This window comes from Triticum dicoccoides, chromosome 4A (assembly GCF_002162155.2).
Source record: "Triticum dicoccoides isolate Atlit2015 ecotype Zavitan chromosome 4A, WEW_v2.0, whole genome shotgun sequence".
In the NCBI taxonomy this organism is placed as follows: domain Eukaryota; kingdom Viridiplantae; phylum Streptophyta; class Magnoliopsida; order Poales; family Poaceae; genus Triticum; species Triticum dicoccoides.
In genome coordinates, this window is record NC_041386.1 from 97,312,288 (window position 1) to 97,318,749 (window position 6,462).

Below are 6,462 nucleotides of genomic sequence, written 5' to 3' on the forward strand. Positions count from 1 at the left end.
GGCCACCCCAATAAACCAGCTAATCATACCAACAGAAATTGTTGGGTCCTCAAGCAGGCCGGCAAGCTCAACGCTGAACACAAGGGAAGGGGGCCGCCAGGCAACAGGGACGACAGAGCGGTTCACCAGCCAAATGCCGGCGGCCAGAAGCAATTTCCCACCGAAGGTCGATCAAATCCGGAGCAGAAATAGCAGTTCGGTTCCCGTCGCCCATCTCATATACCCGTTAAAACTATACCGCGCATACATAACTACACACTGAATATACCATGGGCATTGGCGGAAGCATAATACGGGCAAGTCTGCAAGCACTCCGGTAACATTTTTATTTACTTTCCTTTTTCTTTCTTCATTACCTCTTCAAAATAGGTGGCGCAAAGGAGAAACATCTAAGACCGACTCTATCGGAGTTCGGATCCGTACACTCACCTACGGGGCTACTTCCTTCAAGGATTCCCCTAGCCGAGGACAAGCGGCGCAGACGTGCGACAGGAGGTCCAAAATAAATTTTTGTAGACCGCACTCTTTTTCGAGCCTGTAACATGCCTTTTTCCTCTGCCTTCGACCCAGTGCATATCAAATAGCCGGGGGCGTGACCTTTATATATATCAAGTAATCTTTGGCATATCGCTCAGGTCCCAGTTCACATTACCATTATTAATTATCCACGTCTTTCCGCAAATGAATACGCCTCCTATGGTTGTTTCACAGATATACCCCGGCTTAAACTTGCCAGGGGTTCGGTACGGGAACAATTGAGTTGCCAACAAAGTCCTAACAACTTTTGCAGCATACTTCGGTGTCGTGAGTTTGGCCTTATATGCATCATCTCCGAATCATGTCTTGGGTCAATAGTTGGGTTGCCCGGCTCCTGTGCTTGCTATCCTACGTTTCGCTCTATCGGCTAGGGTAGTAAAGGGAGAACTATTGCGGTTGTGTGTCCGGTTCACCTGGCTCAGCACCTCAGTAGAGAAAGCCAAAAACTGCTGTCATGATGTGGCGAGAGCTGGTCAACCACTCGATGACTTATCGGAATCTCTAGCGATTCCTCCATGTCATATGAAGGACCTCTTTTCGGTCAAATATGTACACGCATCGTATGAATAAGCCGCATACATACCAGGGGCTATGTCGTAGACCCACCATAGAACTCTAATGGCTAAGTGAAAGTGTTAACGCCCTATAGTCTGGTTACCTGGTTCGCCGCATTGACACCTCCTTCACGGACCAAGACGTTGGGTCAAGAGTGATCAAATGCTTTTCCGAACACCCCCGTACTTCCTACGAGGGGGCTGAAGCCGACGACTGGAAAACTTTCAGATTATATTAAAACGGCCGCACAGGAGGACACAAACTTTCGAGCAATATATAAAAAAACAGATTAACTATAAAATTGTCTCGTACAATTCTCATACACCTCACTCGAACATTATGTCTTTCGAGCACTAACCCTCTATCAAGCGGGCAACCACTAGGACATCTTCAAAATAATGCTCCGGTTCGTGGTAGTCCTTGCCCTTGGGTGGACTCTTCACCGCAACATCGATGGCCTTCATCTTCCCCCAGAATGTCTTGACTCTGGCAAAGGCCATCCGTGCACCCTCGATGCACATCGACCACTTCATAGCATCGATACGTGGCACCGCGTCAACAAGCCGTTGCACCAAGCCGAAATAACTATTCGGAATAGGCTCAGTTGTCCATAACTGGGTTATGACGTTCTTCATGGCAGCGCCAGATATCCTATGAAGCTCGGCCCACTGGGACATTTGCTCATTTAGCAACAGGGGGCGCTTCGACGCGCTGAATTGTGACTAGAAAAGCTTCTCCATTGCATACCCTCTCGCGCCTGGTAAAACTGCGCCGCATCGGAAGAACTCTTCGGCAAGTCTAAAAACTCGTCCGGAGAACTCCACAATTGGTTAAGCTAAGCATAGTTCGGATTGCCGAACTTAGTTTGTAGCGAAAATGGCTCACCAGCCGCAATCTCCCTAGCTTGCCAGATCTCCTCACGGGCGGCTCTGGATTCAGACCGCGCTTCTCTCGCCTCTCGTAAGGCCTTGTCAACTTCAGCCGTTTTGGCTTCATTCTCCTTCTCAAGGAGTTCACAGCGGCTAGCAGCACTTTTTAGTTTGAGCACCATCGTGGATATCTTCTCCTTGTCTTGACGCCGAGCAGCTCGTTCAACTTTTAACTTAGTCGATGCCTTTTCGGCAGCCGCATTACTACGGCGGGCCTGCTCCTTGGTTCGGGCCTGCTCCGCCCGAAGAATTTCAACGGCGGCAGCACCATCTGCAGCCATGCATATTATAGTATATAAATTTCACCATCATGCTTATATCACAAAAATGTATGTGAAGGGACTGCCCCGAATACATACCTTGCGATTCGTCAAGACGCACATTGATTAACGCAATGTCATCCCCGGCCATATCAAGCTTCTGTTGCAGCTCGACAATATCCATAGTCTAGGAAGTAGCCAGGGGGGAGCAGTCTGTGTTCAAGTTAATCATATTAGTCCTTGAATGTTTCTTCTTGATCCTCCGTTCGCCTCCCATGGGAAGCCAACCTGAGTCTCAGGGGCTACTATCTATACACATGTGTATTTTGCGAATAAAACACAATTGCACATATTACAGTACAAACCTCGAAGCCTCTTAGTAGGCTCGCAAAGGCCTCATCCAATCCGCTCTTCGCGGACTGGACCTTTTCAACCAACGTGCCCATTAAGGTACGATGTTCCTCTGAGAAGGACACCTGTCATGGCATGTTTGTCAAGATATCCGGCACCTCTGGGTCTCCGGAGGCTGCCGTAAGAGTACGGCCACCCTTTGAAGGGATCCGTTCATTCGTATCCGGTTGTATATCGGATTGTCCGAGCCCCTCATTGTTGTCCCCTGGACCCTGGGCCACCGAAGTATCACCTTCGAGCAATGTCTTTATCATCCCTTGCACCACTTGTTGGTCGGGGGAGACCCTCCGCGATGACACCTCCAATTCGTCCGCCCTATTGGACGGGGAATCCGGTGGGGGCGTCTCGCTTTCCATCATCTCTGGGAGAAGGTCCCTCGAGGAAAAGGATTGTTGAGGAAGACTGCACGCTAAACTGCAAAAACAAGGAATATATATTTCGGGCATTATAAGAAAAGAACGGACACGTTTAAAACAACCTCGATTCACTTACAATTTGGCCTGAGGCTTGTCCTCGTCATGAGACTGCGCTTCGACGTCCTCCAAGCCTGAGCCAGCCACCTGAGGCATCTTGCCTCGCTTAGAAGCCTGCTTCTCCCCATCTTTGGAGGCGGCCCTTCTCTTCCTAGGAGGAAGGGAGACAGTGGCCCCCCCTTCACTTTTGTCTTCGGATGAGGGGACTTTGATTCCTCCAGACACAATGTCCGATGCACCCTTGGAATAGGGGCCATCTTTGGTCCTCTCACTCTCCACCTCGCCCTCCTTCACAGGCATCTGGTATGGTGCCAGGGCCAGCATCCTTGTTAGAACAAGATTCGCTGGGCCCTCGGGCAGAGGGGCCGAACACATAATTAGTTCCGCCTTCTTTGTCCAGCCCTGGAAGAAGATAGCTTGCTCAGTACCATATTACGGTATGCATAATTATAAAGTGTTCGGGAGCCAAGTGCTTACCGGGGTATCCGGACGGTTGCAGTTAAGGCCAGCATCTTCGGTGGTGTCTGGCCAATGTTTCCGCTTCCTAAAAAATAACTTCCACATCCCTTTGTGTGTGGTGCCGAAGAAGTGTTGGAGGGTTTGTGGTCCTTCTGTATTAAACTCCCACATGCGGAGAGACCTACGCTGGCACGGCAGGATTCGGCGAACTAACATCACTTGGATCACGTTGACAAGATCGATGTCTCTCTCGAGGAGGGTTCGGATGTGGCTCTGTAAAGTCTGCACTTCATCAACTGATCCCCAGTCCAACCCCTTGTTGATCCATGATGCAAGCTGTAACGGTGGGCCAGGACGGAATGTGGGTGCAGCTACCCACTTGGTGCTGCGGGGCTCCGTAATGTAAAAGCACTCCCGATGCCAGTGATTGGAAGTTTCGATAAAAGAGCCTTTTGGCCAAGGAGTGCTAGTGAGTTGGCTGATCGTAGCACCGTCGCACTCCACCTGTTCCCCGTCGACCACCTTCGGCTTCACACTGAAGGTCTTGAGCCATAAGCCGAAGTGTGGGGGGATTCGGAGGAAGGCCTCGCATGTAATGATAAACGCCGAGATGTGGAGGATAGAGTCTGGGGCTAGGTCATGAAAATCTAGTCTGTAATAAAACATTAGCCCTCGGACGAAGGGGTGAAGAGCAAACCCTAGCCCCCGGAGGAAGTGGGAGATGAATACGACCCTCTCGCCAGATCTGGGGGTCGGAATAACCTGCCCTTGAGCAGGAATCCTATGGTGGACCTCCGCGGTCAAATATCTGGCCGCCCGAAGCTTTGCGATATCCTCCTCTGTAACGGAGGAAGGCACCCATCGGCCTTGGGAGCTAGGTCCGGGCATGATGGGAGGCTTGAAACGATGAAGTCGAACCTTGGGTGCTAGAACTCGAGGTCGGGAAGGCTGAGGAGAGGTTTGGCATAAAAGAGGGCCCTTGGTTCCTTTATAAAGGCAACGGGTGTTGGAGGCCTCCTCCTAAGCCTAAGAACATGCCTATTCCTAAGGAATCTTTCCCGCGGGACAGTTGGGTTACCCACGCTCATATTAATGAGAATCCCGCAATTAGGGGACACGATCTCTGCTTCGACAAGGCGAGTCAATGATAACCACGCCCCGAAACATGGAACGGCGGGACGGGAAACGGTTCGAAATAATGACCGAGAAGCGTGACATCACGTTACTAAAAGTTATCAGCAGATTGGATTCGTAGAATACTATACTCTCTGCGGTTGTGTGTTATAGGTCCGGACACGATCAATTCGTCCGAAGACTATTTTGGAGTTCAGAAGGAGGAACCCGCCTTGCAATGCCGAAGACAACACTACGCGTTGGATACCTTATCATTGAAGCCAGGTTCAGGGGCTACTGAGGGAGTCCTGGACTAAGGGGTCCTCGGGCGTCTGGCCTGTTAGCCATGGGCCGGACTGATGGGCTGTGAAGATACGAAGACCGAAGACTGCACCCGTGTCTGGATGGGACTCTCCTTGGCGTGGAAGGCAAGCTTGGCAACCGGATATGTAGATTCCCTTCTTTGTAACTGACCTTGTGTAACCCTAGATCCTCCCGGTGTCTATATAAACCGGAGGACTTAGTCCGGATAGGACACTCATCATCATAGCCATACAAGCTAGGCCTCTAGGGTTTAGCCATTACGATCTCGAGGTAGATCAACTCTTGTAATACTCATATTCATCAATATCAATCAAGCAGGACGTAGAGTATTACCTCCATAGAGAGGGCCCGAACCTGGGTAAACATCTTATCCCTTGTCTCCTGTTACCATCGACCTTAGACGCACAGCTCGGAACCCCCTACCCGAGATCCGCCGGTTTTGACACCGATAATCTGCTCATCAAGTGCAGACACCAGGTGCAAAAGCTACACGAAGACATGTCAAATCCATATATTTGGCCACGTTGTTAGTCACCGAAAAGTGAATCTACAAAACATATGGTAGTTGTTTTCATGTTGGTAAAGTGATCACTAGTCCAACGAAGGACATGAGTGTATGGCTTCACCAAATCATTAGCCACATCCAATAGAGAATAGACTAAACAATGTACAAAGCCCCACCATATATATCAGGACAATGAATAGCCAATTGCAGGGGGTAAAATGAAGATCAACCTCAGTAAACACATCGACCACAAGTTCTTATATGTACATGAAAGAAAAGAAAAAGACAAATGAGGTAAAAGATCTACTTTGAGTGAGTTTCTTGAAAACACAAGGTTTTTAATGATGTGGTCCCCGCAACACAACATGCATATGATATATATACATATATTTTCCAATAAAAAGTATTGAGAAATTGTGGTGTTCCCCACCTCCTTAGATACAAGGCAAGTCAAGCTTCCACTTAATATTATTTGGGGGCACTTATTCTCCTTTGACCCCATAGGTCACATGTAACTGGTGACTAATCATTGTACCTTAAGGCCTTGTTTGCCCATAATGGGAGATGTTCCCAAGGAAGAGTTTCCCTGGGTGGAATATTCATAGCAAAAGCGAAACCCCGAGGAAAATCCGCCTCACCATTTGGGAGGAGCGGGGGATAATAACTTCTTCTTTGATGAACTGTACATACTTTTTCTGGGGTGAACTGCTCTTACAATCTTGCTGCCGGCTAGTGCAACTACCATTTGCCAGAGAGATGGATGAGAGTTGGGACTCTGTAGAGGAGGAAGATCGAGTGCAAAACACCAAGCATCAGTTCCACCATATATGCATCTTATATTCTTGTTGGCATCCAGCCCAAGATCAAACAACAAGTCTACAACAAATCAAAGTAGC